This window comes from Anas acuta, chromosome 8 (assembly GCF_963932015.1).
Source record: "Anas acuta chromosome 8, bAnaAcu1.1, whole genome shotgun sequence".
Taxonomy (NCBI): Eukaryota; Metazoa; Chordata; class Aves; order Anseriformes; family Anatidae; genus Anas; species Anas acuta.
Window position 1 is genome coordinate 17,752,527 of NC_088986.1, and position 17,985 is coordinate 17,770,511.

At 39.7% G+C, this 17,985-nt stretch overlaps 1 long non-coding RNA gene across 1 annotated transcript; it reads left to right on the forward strand.

The window, feature by feature from the left end:
- The first annotated feature begins 473 nt into the window (after positions 1-473).
- On the forward strand, positions 474-17,396 carry LOC137860430 (uncharacterized). Its single transcript, XR_011098905.1, has 3 exons — positions 474-710; positions 2,595-2,853; positions 14,669-17,396. It is a non-coding gene; the product is annotated as an uncharacterized lncRNA (long non-coding RNA).
- The last annotated feature ends 589 nt before the right edge of the window (positions 17,397-17,985 follow it).

A 17,985-nucleotide genomic window follows, 5' to 3' on the forward strand; every position in this document is an offset into this window, starting at 1 on the left:
CAGCTTTTCTATGATGCTGACATATTGCTTAAAAATTGTGAAAGAGTTGAACTTTCTGATTCTGTTTTAAATTTTCTGATTCTGTTTTAAGCCATTATTTTTAAATTATCTAATTCACTTGCACTATGTATTTAAAATTGCACAGCCAGGAACAGGATTGTATTTCCTTTCAATTAGCTAGTCTAAACTGTAATTTAGCTTGGATTGGCATGACATTTAGGAAAGGACTGCTGGGCAGCCTTGCTAATGCAGGTATTCCAAACATAATCCACAAGATGTTGCCACTGGAAGCATGATTATTCATATAACTGAAAGAATAATGAATTTCTTACAAGTTGGAAGAAGTTTCAGGTCAATCTGAAAAACATTTTTCAAGTTAATGTAAGCATGACTGAATTTGGTTGAACACTTGAAATGTTAGGATTTCCTAACTTCCATGCTAGGACTTCTTTTTTTTTTTTGCACTTCAGACAGGAGAGTGTTTCACAGGGACACGCTTCAAATGAAGTGCAGGCACATGGCCCTGGACCAGACTGCTGTGATGTGGTCAGGGAAAGCTGCGAGATGAAGGGGGTTCCTCCACCTCTGCTCAGGAGCTTGACTTCCGCTCAGGCCCTCACCCTTGGTCCTTCACCTGTGCTGGACCATGTGCTGCCCTGCTCCCCACTACAGGCTTGTCCCAGCCTTCCCTATCTCTGCGGACTCATCTGGTAAGCTCCAGGCTGTGGGTGACCCTGGCTGCTCCACTCACCCCACTCTGGCCTGGTGGAATAGTGCCCTGGTTGGTGGGGATGCCCCATCACCTTTGAATTGATTTTATTGCTTGTCTAGGTCTCCTGAGGTTGTTCCCAGATCTGGCTAGACTATGTCAGACAATTTTAGATATCCGAGGTAGTCAGGCTTAGTACTTGGTTTTAAACTTTTTAAAATAAACTCAAGTAAAGAAGATATCTTAGTTGGTACCGTTCATTCACCCAAAATAATTTTATTTTGAGACTGCAACTCACCTAAATAGAACACTTTTACAAAAGCAGCATAATAAACAACTTGGTCTTAAGTCAAGCTGCCAATGATGCATCAAAGCTTTTTTCAATGTCCCTCTAGCAAATGGTTCTTCTGCAAAGATTTCTGTGGGTGCCATATGACTGTAAGAAAGATGGATATACTGACAATGACATCTAAAGTCTTTTGTGCCTGATCAGAGCATGTGTAAGCAAACAACAAATCTGTTGAACAAGTGGGGTTTCTGCTGGTCCAAGGCTTGGTAGGGCAGATCCACAAAGTTGAAATTTTTTTTGCATTGTGCTAAACTGTACATATTTCTTCAGCTTTGTATCATCAGAGTTTTGGCCATGGCTAATTTGTTCAATGGCTGCTGTGCACTGTGTAATATTTGCATTTTTTCTTTTTCTCCTTTTATTCCTCTTCATTTTTAGTGCCAGTTGGCATAACAGTCAACCCTTCTGCACTTTTTTGAAAATAAAATTTCACTTAAAAAAAAAATGATTAATTTGTTATGTCCAACGTATTTCCTTGTGCTAACTTTCCAAAGCCTAGGGATGTTTCTCTTCTACCTGAACACATGAATACATACACACACACACACACTTTGAACTGATTACTCTCTCTCTCTCTCTCTCTCTCTCTCTATATATATATATATATGTGTGTGTGTGTGTGTGTATATATATATATATATTTGCTCTTGCAGCTGGAGCTTAAGGAAAATGTATTTTTCATAAAGTATATTTAACTGAAATTGTCTGGAACCAGAATTAAAATAGATTTTCAAAGAGTTGAGTAGTTTCTCTATGAAAATAAAGTCTGGAATTTCTTCTTTGGTAGTCACAGTAGGTTTTCTGCTGCAATAGTAGTTTAAGGAATGGAAAATCTTTCAGACAAAATCCATTACTTTTGCCTGCTTTAGTCATAAATTGTGTCGAATGCTGGTAACTCAAAGAACTGCTCCAGGTGTAAGGGGCTTGGGAGATCCCTCTGCCTCACAGCAGGGTCAACACTAAATTCAGACCAGGTTTCATGGGGGTATATCTTTTTGGGTCTTCAAAACCTGTAAGGGTGAAGATGAGGCAACCGGTCTATACAACTCGCTCCCCTGCTTGACTGATCTTGTGATTAAAAAAATTTCTCCTTAAATATAGTCTGGATATCTCTTGTTTTGATTTATGCTGGTTGACTTCATTCTTCCTTATATGCACCACTGAGAAGGGCCTGGTTCCGTCTTCTCACCCACAGATTCAGACAGCTGAGTACTTTGCCTGCTCTCCCAGGTCACTGATACAGATATTAAAGACTACGACAGACTCTGTGGTACCCCACCACAGAAACCTTTGAGACAGGAATGGATTCTTTAAGACAGGAGAACATCCCTGTCCTCTCTCCATTCGCAAATGTAAGCATTTTAACACAGGAGGCAATCAGGTTGGTCAGGGCATGCTGTTCCCAGTCTCCTTGGTTTCCCTCCTTTCCATTCCCAGAAATGTACTCCAAGAGCACCCATTCCATGGCTTTCCAGGGACTGAAGTGAAGATGATTGACCTGTACTTTTCCTGTTCTCCTTCTTGTCCTTTTTGCAGATGGAAAAACCATTAACTGGGAGTAACGTTTGCCTTTTCAATTGTCTGGGTCCTCCTCTGACCTCTATGACCTGTTAAAGATGATAGACTGGCCTTGCAAGGATACCAGCCAGTGCTCTCAGCACCAGTGGATGCAATCAATCATGTCCTATGGATTTGTATAGACCAAGCTTTCTCAAGAAGCCTTGACTCGATCCTCTTGCACCATTGGTAGATTTGAGCCCTGTTTCTAAGCCTGGAGGCCTGTGAGACCTTCCTGGTGGGTTATGAGACAAGACATCGAGTACCTCATTCCCATCTACATCAACTACCCTTGCATTTTCCTTGTTCAGCCTTTTACTGCTCATATAGTTGTTGAAACTCTGGTTGTGGCCCTTGATATCCCTTACAAGTATCAGCCCAGAGTGAGCTGCAGCCTTCCTGGCACCATCCCTGTGGCAGGGACAATGGTTCCAAGTCTCCCTCCCTTGTAGCACTTTGTAGGTGTGGAGGTGGAGCTCGTTATAGATGAGGCTGAGGCTGTCATACATCTCCAAAGGGTGGATGTGTTTTTTTTTTTTTTGTGTGTGTGTGAGGACTTACTCTCAGTTTGAAGAAGAAATGCAAAAGCAGATATTTCCTTCTGTGTTTAGATCTAAGAGCAAATCTCGACTTTAATTTCTATTTTCTTCTTGTACTGGGGAAGCACAGTGTCTTCAGGCTCTTACCTGGCTGTTAACCCCGGTCAAATATTCAAGATAATGTTTGGATGAGTAGTGCTTCTGAATCATGAGTTGCCAGGAGAGAGTATTTATAGCTGCCATTAATGTTTATAGAACAGAAGAAACATAGGAAACTTTGCTTACACTTGAAAAAAAGTTTTTAAAAGTGTTTATTCTAGAAGGCAGAGTTTAACTCTGATACGATTACATGATGCTCATGATATTCCACAGGCCTGGGCAGATCTCTGGATGTTTTTTCTAGGGCCATAGTGACCTTTACATGCTGTGTTTAATGGCAACTTAGAGAAAAAGCAACACTATTTGCATATACACTGATATAATAGATTAGTCCATGTTTACATGTATAATCAGTGAGTCACCAGGTAAGTGCCAAAACACTGAGGAGAACAGAAGATAATAGTTCACAGCTTTGCAAAGTTCTCTTTCAAGGTAAACAGTCCTGTGTCGCTACTGGTGTGTGATAATTTTATCTCCATTATATTTAAAGTAGGTGTATTCAATCAGTCACTGAACAAATTAAAGGATTAAGGGATTTTTCCTGCTCTTGTTACCTTCCACATGTTGGGGGAATGAGTTCCTAAAAGCATTTTATTTAGTTCCTAGTGTTTTATGAATATGTATGTGGTTCTCGGAAGGTTAATTCATTTTTTTCATATACTCCACGGTGCTTATTTCTGTTAGCTTCACAGACAATGGAATTAATTTCCGTGTGCAAGTTAACCATGCAACTACTGAAAAGTGGATAATTTTTTCAGCCCATTTAAATATGTTAAGGATGAGGAAATGTTGTTAGAAGGTGGTTCAGTATCTTTGTAAAGGGGTATATGAAATATATTTTAATCAGGAAATCTGTGATGTATAGATACTGTGTAACATTAAATTGTATGTGAAAATATACAATTTCTCGATCTATATTACAAAAGCATCCTAGATCTAACTTTGTGAGATGTAGATGGACACATGAATGTGAACAGGAAAGTTAATTTACTATTTTTTCTGTAGCAATTCTTGTTATGAGAGAGTGTAGAGTTGCATCATTACTGCACGGCCATAGCAACAAGATGATGAAACCAATATTTCAACAGCTGCTTTTTTTTTTTTTTTTTTTTTTTTTTTTTTTTTTAATTCCTGGTGTTGGCGTTTCTGAATATTTTTCAACAGAACTTGTAGTCTATGGGAAATCTTGAAAGCCTGTTTTTATTTGAATCACAACAAAACCAAACTGAATGCAAATTGAAAGCATCAAAATTCTCTGGAAATCAGAAATGCCAAGTTTTGACATGCTGTATATAGCAGTCTTTTCTCTCATCAGTACAGCCAACCTGAGTCAATACTCAATGTGGTTCTGTGACAATGACAGAAAAACAGTAGCGAGTGATGGGAAAGACTTTGGTTGTTGGTGTGTGTGTGTGTGTGTGGCAGGTGTTGGTCACTTCTGCCATCCCAGAAACTGGTAATTCATTTCGAAGGCTTTCTCCATTTCATGACCTCGATGGAGATGACTCAGAATATTTCTGAATTTATTTATTGCACAGTTTTATAGGCAGACATGATAAAAAATACTTTGTTGAATACACTAAGCTCTTAAAAAAATATATTTGTTAAAGCTTTGTGTGAGCGAATGTGTGAGCTAATGCAAGTTAGCTTGGAGAGATAAAATGGACTTTCCCTCAGGTATGGTCCTGGGATCTGTTCTCATCCAAGCAGGGTTTGTCTGCTAACAAGTAGAGAAGCATCCTTGCAACCAAACCCCTGCACATAAGGAGATACACTACCAGAAGATATGGTACTGTAGAATAATGACGACCATATTGACTTGCCTTTATTTATAGTTTGTAATCAATGAATAACCTTTCTTCCATTAGTATGACTAATCAATAAATCTTTTATATTTTACTATTTCCCAGTATATTGTTGCAAATTATTCTGTATTTTATAGGTTCTATGAAAAACTCGTCCTTTTGCTTTAAAATTGCATCAGATGATTTGAATAGCTCTCAAGCTGCATTGTGTGAAACAGTGACTACGCCAGAACTAGTCACCTTCCAATTGCCATCTGGTCATACCTGCGTCATATGGGACTGGATCAAGCCCTTTGCAACCTGCTCTGACCCCAGAGCTGACCTGCTTTTCACCGGAGCTTGGAAAGGGACCTCCTGATGTCCCCTCTAGCCCAAGGTTTTTTTATGAGTCTGTTTGTCCTACCTGTCCAGTTTCCTCCAAATTAACGAACTACTCTTACATTACATCATCTCTCAGGTTCTGTAGAAACTATTCTGTGTTTTTGTCATCCTCATGTTTTTGTCCTTATTTTTTTTTTTCCAAGCAGATCTTTTACCTTCTGCTGCAAACTGGATAGTAGGCTACGCTGAGATTAGATCAATTTAGGTGATGTGCTGAGCTTTGCTGTCAAATCAAGAGCAACGCAAAACTGTGCCTATGGAAAGAAATTCAACTGCCAAATCTTTGCTCTAAAGAAAGAACTGTCCTGTCAATAGCACCGGTTTACACAGACAGCTAACCTGGAGAACCGAACCAAGAGAAAATATAATGGAATTAAATTACTTTAGGTTTCTAATGACTTCTCCTGCGTTTAAACCAGTGAGCTACCAAAGGATTTATTTTTACTCTATCATCAGTTTTAAAATGTAGCCAGTCTGGTATTTTGTTTAGGGATTTAAGTTTATGAAACGGCAATTAGGGATCACTCTTTTTTTTTTTTTTTTTTCCCTTTCTTTTTCTTTTGGTGTGTGTCTGTGTGGAATGACTGCATACATACCAAAAAAAAAATAGGGTTTCCCATCAGGAGTGAGACTAGGAATTTCTGATGAATGGATTTCACGCTTTAGATTCAGACATACCCTGTGCTGCTAAACTCACGTATGCACACCTAAGCTGTCTGTTCGACAGAACCCAATGTCTATTTCTGGTAAAAGAAAGAAATTCAGGATTCATGTTTCACAGAAGACAAACAAATCAACTGTGAAAGTTAAAGTTTCTTTAAATCCATATATTAATATATGCAGTGCATAGAAATGAAGTGAATCAGGACTACTGAATTATATAACATATGTAATCCACTATGCTGTAGTCTTTAAAACCATTTCAAGTTTCATCGTTAGAAGCCCTTTTGTGCTTATTTGGATTTTATTTATAACACATACATACTCTTTACAATATATATTATGTTACAGTACTTCTTGTTTAGGAAAGGCAGGGAATAGTGGTGTGAAAATTAATGATAGACAAATAACATGAAGCCAGACAGCTAGAATTAGTGCAGGTTACTAAAAGGGTTTGTTTTAATGTACTTGAAGGGAAAAATACTCATTTGTCCTACGCTAGTGCTTGCAGTCTCTGTCATGTCTAGGTGATATTGTGCTAGCATTGTGTCTCAACCAGAAGAGAAGCAAACGGAAAAACCATTAGTCTGCACAGATGCAATTTTCTGGAAGTCATCATTTTTTTTTTCCCTTAGTAATTGTGAAGCAATGTCAGAATTAAAAAAAAAAAAAAAAAGCTTTTTGCTGCTGTTCCAAAACTGCTGAAACAAGTGTGGCAAGCAACTATTCAAGAGCTAGATGAACAAAGACATGTCTATGAAAAGCTTTTCAAGCATCGTAATGTAACTTCTTGCTGTCTAAGCTTGCATACCTTTCACAAAGTTTTCCTAGTCTCCCCTTTGCAGCTTTTTGGCTGCAAACCAAAGGCATTTTATTTTAGTAGCATTCTCACAATTCTGGCCTATTTTGATGTGATTACACTCTTTGTTATAAAATGCTTTACTCTGGACAGTTTCTTTCTGATTGCATGACAGCATTGATATCTGAGAGGACAGAAATAGTTTCTGCTTTTACAAATTGGCTAATCAAATTTTTGGTTAACCAAATTTTCAGTTTTTCTGTACATTCAAAACCTTCTAAAAGCCATAGGAGTTGCTATTTTAGGTTATTTAAGGTATAGTCCTGAAATTTTCATCCTATTCCAATGCTACCAAGTGACTCAGTCCTCATTTCTCCCCACTGTCCTCTAGTTAAAGCCATAGATAGTTTAGGCAGCTACAACAAGCTTTACTATTACAAGCAACTTGGGAAGGTTTTCCAAAAATCAAAGTGATTTAGACATCTTCAGACATCTGAGATTCTCTGAATCATCCTCTGTAGGTGCACAGCTCTGTCTGCTAAGTATGTTGGGGAAAAATCGTTCCTTTTTTGGGTCTTCTGAGTCACAGCTAGGTTGGATTCCTAAAGTAGTAGTAGTTGGATCAGACAGGAGGTAGACCACAGGCTTGTCTCCTTCCCTTAGGAAGAAAATTTCTGGGGGTTGTCAAAGTGAGTGCTGCTGGCCCTTACAAGGAGTAGGAACTCAGTGGCCAGCAGTGCAAAGCAGCCCTTAACTGGTCTCTTAACAGAAAACTTTTCTCTTTGTGGAAGTGGTCTACAGCAATTACAGAGTTGTGCCCTCTTGTACCTGACCCATATGGTTTGAGGCTGGCCACACTCTTTCAGACCAAGGGTCCTTCTAACCCTGTTCCCATCTTCTGTGGGGCTGTGTGGGGAAGAAACCATATCTCCCCAGCCTGATGTGGTTTCCCACCTGTAGCACATAATGATTTTTTCAATCTACTTATGCAGCCCCCCCATGTAATTCTTCCAGCTTCTTCTAGAGCCCAGAAGGTGACAATTATCTCCTAACAATGCATCACACTCACCACAAATCTCTTTTTAAACCTCAGTGTCCCTTTATGCCCTAGGTTAGAGCACAAGGACTCCAAAAACATGGGTTTTCTTACAGCACGCTTTAGCAAGTTTCTTTCAGCTGGTTTGCAAGTGAGCTGAAAAGAGGTCAGACTTGTGGATTCCAGTGGTTTTTCTGCCCACATGCCTCATTAACATAGGAGATGAAAAAAGCATGGGGCTCACTTACAGATGTCACCTGCTGACGCAGTGCTTCTGAAGACCCTGAGCAGTGCCTCAGCCTGGAAGCTCCACATAGGGACTTGCATGGTTATCTTGGATGGTGGTGCTGAAAGGTCTGCTCTGGGAGATGGGGAGCTCTTCCAGATGTTTCCAGCAGCTGGAGCATCTGTTGTTCTCATAGGAAAATGTCTACAATGCTCAGGGCCCCTCATGGATTTTATCAAAAACATATTTAGTTAATCTCTGACAGAGATGCATCTGTAAAAAGCTAAACTGTCCTTTTCTTTCAAACCCCTTGGCAACTTTGGTCATGAGCTTGGAGCAGAGTGAGTTGCCTAAGCTCAGCATTGCAGGAACTGAACGCTCAACTACAGGCACCCTCAGGTGGAGAGAAGTCACCCATAATTTAAAACACTTAATCTGCTTTTTTTCCCCGTTGCTGGGAGTGACACTTCTAAATCATTTCCTTGAGGTTGTTGTGACCTAACTTTCCTGGTCAGAACTGAGCTGGCACCATTCTGGGGGAAAAACTATTTGATAAAGTGATCAAAACTCAGTTGGGCTCTTCTGCTGCCGGGGAAGGGAAAAGGCAGGGAAAAAAGGCTGAAAAACAAAAGACAAGAAAAGTGGGGGAATAGAAACAGGTCTGGAAGGAAATAGGGAATGGTAGTGAAAAAGAAAGAAAATGAAAAGTAGGGGAAAGATAGGGAAATCAGAGAAGGGGGAGGGTGGGTGGGAAGCGGAGCCAAGAGGCCTCCTCGCTGACCTGTCCTGGGACCCAGCCGGGGCAGCGGGGCTGTGTACCCCCTCTGTGCTTCCTGCATGGCTGACCTCAGCCTTGGCCGAGCACAGCTGGGAGTCTGGGCACTGTCTGCTGTCCTCTGATGGCTGCTCGTGCTCAGTTTTTTTTTTTTTTTTTCCCAAATGTTCCTTCTCTGTTTCTCCCCATTCCTGGACTGTCCTTCTGCTGCCATCCTTCCTTTACTCTGTTTCCTTTTTTGCTCCTTTTCCTATGCTGCCTCCTTACTTCCTCACTCTGTTACTTCTCTTCCTCACATTTCTCCCTTTGCTCCATCCTTGACTCTGCCTCCTTGTCATTTTTTTCCCTCTACACAATGCCTTGTCACTGATGCTTTGCTTCTCTTCTGTGTTTTACCTTTTACCTAACAGGAAACCCTTCATGTGAAGGTCTGTGTTTTTCTTAGCTTCTAGACCACAAAACTTGCTCCCCGCAGAGGCCTCCGGTCACCATGACAATATAAATAGCAATAATTAATGAAGCACTGCATGAACAGAAGAGGTGGGAGAGCTGACGACATGGGGTGGCCATTTGGGAGCGTGTTCAGCCATTAGCACAAGGCTGATGAGATATTTCTCCTGCAATTGCGGAAGCACTTACTGCTTCAGACTATTGATTTCAGGCAGTTACCCATTAACACACAAGCAAGGGACAGAGCTATGGGTATTTAAATATGGAAGAAATCTATGCATAAGTGTGTTTAATGAACAATAGCCCCAGGTAGAAGTAAACACATTGGCCAGGTCCTTGCGAGGCCTACCCGACTGCCACTGGCCAGTCAACACCTTACAGACTCAAGATACAGCTTTTCCATATGGCAATGTCTAACAACTTATATCCACTGGCAGTACAGGACGAACAAACTCACAATGCAATACCCTTTCCTGTAACTTCCTTCCAAAGCATCCCCACCCAAAAAGAGGTATTTCTGGGTTTCCTCTGCCACCTGCAGTGCTGTGCATCAGTGCCACTGCCAAGAGTGGTTGTGGCAGACTTTGAAAGGCAGTGAGCGAGGCGTGAAAGCTGGCTGTGAAGATGTGTGTCTGCTCTACACAGCATTTCTAGGAAACTTTGAGTTTTTGTGCCTGCTGAAAGCTCTGGGGGAGGAGAGGGGAATGAGGAGAAGCAGGGGAAAAGGAGCAGGCAGCAGGGAATTTGACTCTTCTGCCCACGTCTGGGATCTGCCTGCCTTCTCCAGGCACCTGGAATAGCTGTCAGAATCCAACATATATGATTCAAATTTAATTTAAATCTACACATGTTCTGTGGTTAAGCTGTCAGGTGCACTGTGAGCTGCTAATGGCTGCTGAGATCAGCCCCACTGCTATGAGGTCACATGCTACAGGTCTCTTTTCTGGTTCTCACTATGTTCCCTGGACCATGTGTACCTGTTGCCTGACCCTGGAGGGGGGGTAGGCTTGACTTGCTGTCCCGTACTGGATATCCTATGAGATGCGTATAGAAGGTGGTGCAGACACCCTTACACTGTGGGTTTGCTGGGGCAATCCTCATGTGCGTTGTGATGCTGCTGTGACCTCTGACTGTGGCCTCCCACCACGACACTGTGGCATCGCTGTCACTCCATGGTGGCAGTGCCAAGGACCGTGGTATCATGTATAAGGGCTTTTTTGGTTTGTATTCCCAAGTTTCTCATACCTCTGAGATCATTTCCTCCTGAGGCAGGCTCCACTTGCTGTTGAACAAACATTATCAGGTCCCCTTCACTGCTGCTGCATGGCAGGGGAGCTTTGCTCTGTGTTTGGACGGTGTCAGCACAGGATGGGTCTGACATCGCGGCACTTCAGTTCTTTGTTTTCCACCAGGATCTTGGGGACAAGGGCGGGAGGAGGATGTGGTGACCTGCATAAGCTTGTGCTGCTTGGATCCTGATCTCGTGCCCTAAACTGCGTCAGATGTGCTGCATATGGCTAAACTGTGTTTGGTATAAACAGCCAACAGTTAAGATACACTTAACTGTATCTTTCATAAGTCCGTGTAAGAAAGGCTACCATAATTGTCTAGAAAAAAACAAATACATTTTCTTTTTTTTTTCTTTTCTTCTTTTTTTTTTTTTTTATTTTTTTTTTTAAACCTAGTTAATTTAGATATATTTGTTTTTCTTCCCAGAAGCACTTTTACTGTGGTTTCAGCATAGCTTTTTGTGCTTGGCCATGACTCTATTTTGCCTGTATAATGAATTTTAAGAGTTTTCCCCTTCTACCAGTTCACTTGAAGGCAGTATAAAATGTCTCTAGCCTTTTCTTAGGCTTTGTATACCCCTGATAATAACTTACATATACTGTTTTAAACATCTTTTTCTATGATAATTTAAGAAACATTATTCCAGTGGTGCAGTCTGATTTTGGCCAGAGCACTTCTTTTTAGAGCATAATGGGTCTGGGAGTATGCTGTCCTGTCCAGATGATACTGTCTTAGCCAACTGGCCTTAATAACTGTATTACAGGGTTTCATTCTATGACACTCATAGCCTCTTATTACTATTATTTTTTTTTAATTATTTTTTGCCAAAAAATTCCCTGACCTCTTACAAAACTGGAGTGAGGTCACTTAGCTCCAGACACTTAGCTCTCGGCTCTTCTGTTCAAGGTCACGTCTCCCCTTGGGAGGTGGGTGAGCCGGGCTTGGCATCCTGCTGTGTTTCCCTGCTCCCTGATACTCCTAGAGCCATTTGTAGTTGGTCACAAAGAGTAGGGAAAGGGGGAGGGGGTGTGGAAACTGAGATAAACCAGGTGGGTCTTAAAGACCTCCATAGTGCGGTGGTTTGCTTTCAGAAAGAAAGGCTCCAGGTGCTCTTAGTATTTATTGATGTTAAATAGCAGCATGAGTAGGCAAGTCTGTTCATCAGAAGAATAAAAGCAACATTTGTCCACTTGCCTGATGTCTTCCTGAGCCAGTTAGCAACTAAATGAAAAACCAAGGAAGGAATTGTGACAGCGATCGTATTGGTAGTTAATGCCTTTACCAGGAAGATGAAGGCATTACAAAAGCATATCCTGAACGCTTGTCTGAGAGCACCCATAAAAGAGGAAACCTCTACATTATACAACAGATAGGGCAAAGAGGGGAGGTCTCAGCTGTGTTTTGACCAGAAATTTCTTGCTAGACCTGAGAAATATTTCCCAAGGACAGTTTAGTTGAGATTGGCTTGGTTCCATGAAAATAGGAAGTTCTGACAAAAGACAGATTTGTTCAAAATTTTCCATCCTGAAATATTTCCTCTCTTCCCAGAATACGAAGAAATGAGGTGAAAACAACCTCATATTTTCTAGGGAAGAGGAGGGGTGTCTCCCATTTCTGAATGAATGTGGCTTCACAAGTCCAATTCTTACTCATGAGTCTACTCAACACACTTAATTTTATTAAGCAAAATAAACTTCCAGTTAAAGGCGGTTTTGTATGAGATCAAGAAAAGGCGAGGAAAAGTTTGAAAAAAAAAAAAAGTGAATTTCTGTAGCACTGGCTGCAGCCTACCATGTCTGAAAAGAATGGCTTGATTATTTTTTCTGCAAATAGTTCTTTTTCATTTAAGGTCTATGTTAATGGTGTGGCAGGGGATTAAAACTTGGCTAATGATTTCACTATTTTATATAGATTGAAAATATTTTTTAAAAAGTAATTGAGAGTTAAATGCTGTGTTGCTTATCTAAGTGTTCAACCAAGGAAACCTTAGCTCTACCCTTTCACAGACTATTTCCCATTATGGATCTCTGCTAATATTAATATATATTTAATAAATATATTTCATTTTACCTGATTTGACTTCTGATATCATTGTGGAGCAGAGTCAAAGATGTATATTTCCATAATATTCATTTCTTTATCTTAACAGGTTTATATTTATTTTAAACATAAACTTTACTTTATTCCTTACAACATTCCCAAGTCATACCCTATTCCATATTACCAAGACTAAAACTTGAAGATGTTTATTATAGCTTTTACAATTAGATTCAATGAGGCACACCAGTTTTTACCTCACAATGTAATACATAGAAGATAATTGAACTGGTTTTGCAACTGATATTGTTTTACCAAGGCAGTAAAGAACACTATATAGCTTAAAAATCAGACATCAGTTTTGTCCCACCACTTGTGCCACCCCCGATCCTTTGTGTGTTGCTGCATTCACCACACGTGAATGCACACTACTGCTTGTGGGATAATGTCTTTACCATGCAGTTATGTATACAATAATGCACATATACATGTGATCTTGCATAATGTCTGCTGAGGAGCTCTGGTTCAATGGCCATATTTCACTGAAGTCATTTCTGATTATAATCTTTGTTTAAGCCTAAATTTCTCATCTGTGGTTCATTTGCCTTCTCCTCTTCTATTAGGAGTGGTCATCAGATCCCAAGTTAAAAATAAGTTTGAAGACTGGAACAACCTTTATGGCAGGGTAATATTTTTTATGGTAGAAATAAAGGCACACACATTCCTGAGAAATAGGTGCATCTTAGTCAAACCTGACATGGACTGAGACTCTAGGTCTGACCCCAGAGCTGCCCTTGCTTTGAGTTGAAGGTGGGACCAGCAAGCTCTGGAGGTCCCTTCCAACCCAGGCAATCCTATGATCTCACAACTGCTAATTGTGTTCATTGTTTTTTGCTTCACAGTTTATGCACAAAGCATTTGCCCAAGTCACTTCTAGTTGCAATACCAACATATCTCAAAAATAATCTGACAACATCTGCTGGTCTATTAAAGTTAAGCAGTTATTCTGTTAAGTGAGCATTAACATAAGGGTTTTAATTCCAGCCAAACACATACAAAATGCCTATCTTCTAAATAATAATATAACATATGTAAAGGAGGTGCTCCGTGGCTATAAGTACTTCAAACAAAAGCTGAGTTCCTAGATAGCTTTCTATTACTCATGAAGGATGTCTTTCCATTTCACTAAAAATTAAAGAATCTTCATTATTCTAATGTACGAAGTATGTCATGGTCACTCTGTGCAGCTGACACCAAAGTCTTCTGCAGTGTGCTGTGAGACTTGCAGGTGAGAGTGCCAGCTGTCAAGATAGCAAGTCTGACTCCTGAACCCCTGCAGAAGACTCCGGTTGGTCATCTTTACCACCTGATAACAAACATGACTTGGACATGGTTAGATCAGTCTGGATTATACCATCTTTCTCTGGGGAAAAAAAAAAGTAAAAAAAAAAAAAAAGTGGAAAAAAACACAAATTTCCACACTGCTTATATCAAGGACTGGGTTACCAGCAGGCCAGTGCTGGACAAAAACTACGTTCAGCTTTGGCTTCAATCCTTACTGAGTTGTTAAATTTCTATGAATTTTCTCCTCTCTGTAAAGGAGAACAAAAGCTGGGACAGTTACTCACTGCAGGTAAAAGAAAAAAAAAGAATATTTTACCTAAATTTAAACTGTTAAAATTGGCTGAATAAAGTAAGCTAGAAAGCAAAATGTTCAGAAAAGATTACTTATGCAACTAATTTTTCAAGTAGGTGCACTGTACTATTTCTTATCACCTTAGAATCTGTGCCCTAAGGCTTACAAGAAACAGGGATTGTGGTTGGGAAATGAGAAGGGGATATTGTGAAGGAACCAAAAGCTTTCATTTAATAATTAAGTTCTTTTTGATTTGACAGCAACAGTGGAGTAAGGAGAAGTTGACCTGATTTGAGAAGAATTGAGAGTGGCTGTGAACTTGAAGGTGGGGCTGGATTTATGCAAGTCATGCAAATCTAGACTAGTCTAAAATCTGATGACGGATTGCTCTTTCAAAGACTTATTCAAGTGGGTGCATTTATGACCATTTAATAATATGGAATCTTATTCATAATCTCCCATGCTGCCTACCCATTCATGCACTGAATCATAAAGTAATGTAACTTATTTTCTGAAGGAAGGGACTTCCTGTGAAAATGGAGCTATAGGCAAATAAATAAAAAAAATAATTATCAGACACTTAAGAAAATGTACATCTTTTTTTTCTGGCTTCCAGTTGTCCCAGTAAATTTTGTAGTTATTGAGAATGAGCAAACATTTATTATGTGCTTGGGGATAGTATATCCTTTCTCTCAAAATCTAATCTTTTCTCAAACCAACACTTATGAAGGTGCTGAAAAAAATACTTCCTCAGTCTATCTTCCAGTGCCTGGTCTGTAAGGGGGAGAGGAGTAAAAAATCTGTATTATGGGCTGCTCTTTAGTATCTTACCACGACTGAAAGCAGAAGTGATAGAAATGTCATGGGAACTTTTTCTAGTAAGCTTCCCTGTCCATTTTTGTAAAGTCAGGAGATGCAGATAAGACTTTCTGTTTTTCAAAATTAATTTCTAAATCTGATATTGAGTTATAGAAAAGTGTTTCAAATTGTTTCGTTGTACTGAGAGTCCCAAGGTGCTGTTTAACATTTAATAAATTGTGTTGATTTTTCAGTTGCCTAACAAATTAAATATAGCAATGGCTTTGTATCTATCTTTCCATTGCACCATACTGAAGATGGAGACTGGAAGTACTGCTAAAATAGCTGTCCCTTGTTCTAGTAAAGGACATAAACTTTGCATATGATATTTGCAGCAGAAATTTATGCAAGGCATGTGCAACTTCACCAATGTCAAATGTGATGCAATAGCTGGTGTTGTGGACCCAGCTGTTGAATAAGCAAGTTTTTAAGAGTATCATAGTAAATGCTTGCTGTTTGCATAAAAGGTTTAAAGAGAGTTCTAAGTTCTAATATTTGCAACTGAGTATGACTGAGGGAGTCACTTTCAAGATGAAACCATCTTCCCCAAAGAGGAATCTGGGGGATTTTAATTCTCTATTCACAAAACCTTCTTTTACGAAATTGAAGGTTTGATTATTTTTGTTCTGTAAAGAACCTACCCTAAGTAAATAGGTTTTGTTTTCTATTTTGTCTCTGACGGTTTCCAGGATAACTTCTTTTTGTGCTAAAAGGCTCAAAGCATCAGTCAACAGTGTCTTCTAAAAGAATATGCTGGAAATAGATGTTTCCCTCCTCCACGCCTGTTTTGTCCCCCAGGAGAAAACAAAAATCTGCCCCCCGGGGAGGCAGCAGACTAGTCAGACCAGATTGAAGGTAGGGCTTGGCAAGGAAATATTGAGGAGGAATGGTAATTGGAGTATTTAATGTGTTTCAAAATAATCACTATTAAAAATAAATAAATAAATGAAATTAGTGTGACGGAGTGTGATGCTGCATGTCCCAACCAGCTGCTTTAGGAAGGAGTGAAGGTCTGGTGATACAGGGTATGAACTGCTGCAGAAGGCTGCAGTCCAGAGGTGTGCTCCAAACGGAGAGGGGCTTATGAACTTCAATCCAGAAGGGAATTTGGCAAGTAAATAAAGCAGCAGCACCTTGAAGTGGTGTGCCATTTGAGCATGCTGGGTTTTGAACTGGCATTGGTGGTTCCTATCTCTGTTCCCAAGGACCAATCCCTAAGGAGCAAAGTCCTAGCAACTCTGATTGTCCAAGTGCAATCAGAATCTGTTACAAGAATGTAACTTCAAAGAAAAAAAAAAAAAGAAAAGGAAAGCACTAAATGCCTCCCAAAGGACCCTCAGAAAGGCATAATGGTGAGATCTGCCATACTATTTAGCAACCTCATTAACAGGCATTAATGAAGTCCTGACTCTTGATTACTCTGCAAATCGGAAAATAACTGTATTGAAGACACCAAGCCTGAATTTAAGAAGCATTTGGACTGTGCTGTCAGTCATATGGTCTGAATTTTTGGGTAGACCGGTGTGGTGCCAGGAGTTGGACTCGATGATCCTTATGGGTCCCTTCCAACTCAGGATATTCTGTGATTTTATGATTCTGTGAAGAAGAGGTGGCCTAGGAAATCTTTTTTCACTTCTGATCTCAGTTTCAAATATTGTGTCAGTCTGAAAAGGTATCAAAATAAAGTGACTGTAACTACATGTATAACATGTAGAAAGAGATGACCATTGTGTGTAGAGGCATTTAGTAGAAAGCAGGGTTACACAGTTTTGTTTCTCAGAGGTTAAACAGTACAAGCAGCAGATATTAGGGGAAAAATCTTCATGCTCTGTTTCCTGATTTTGAAAGCAAACTCAGATAGCTCTTCCGCTTCTGAATTACATAAAGACTGAAGTTATCTGCGTTTCAAAATCCTCCCAAGACAGCCCAACAGCTGTGTTGGAAATAAAGACAAAAATTTCACACTAACTAACTGTTGGTTATGGGATAATTTTTAAATAGTATTTAATTCAGATTTATTTTTCTGCTAGAGAATTAAATGCTCAGATAAATAATTTGAGCAAACTCTTATAAATCCAAATTTAAGCAGCTGACCCGTGGGCCCACTTTCCAAAAATAACTACTTCTGTTCCTTTGCAGGTTCCTGCCCTTAGTTTCAGTGCTGGCAGCTCCCTGGTTGCCTGATGCTGCTGGTTGCCCTCAACTCTCAGATTCAGCGTAGCAGTGTTGGGTAGGTACACTTGCAAGGGCTGAGATGGCTCAGTGTGGTGACTCTTCAGTTTCCCTATGGGCCTGTAGAAGCCCAGAATTCTCCTACTGACTGTCAGAGACCCTTTATAGTTTAATGAAAAATGAAGATCTGATATAGACTGAAGATTATTGAGAATATCCAAGATCATTTACTGTACAGTAATGTCAGGTTACATTTTTTATTATTTTATATCTTTTGTCTGATCTGTAAAAGAACCTACTAATTTATTGTCACATTATGAAATCTGTTGCATTTATTGTCACATTATGAAATTTGTTGCTTACCAGTTAAAATGGGTCTGTTATAATGACAAACACTGAAATGTTTCGATAAAAAAACAGTGAAAAGAAGCTGGTTTTATTGTTCCATGGGGGAAAAAAAAAAAAAAAAAAAAAAGAAGTACGTCAGTCCATTTCCAATTTAGAAACACATTCTTTCTGCTTCCACTGAAATTCTCTACATTATAAG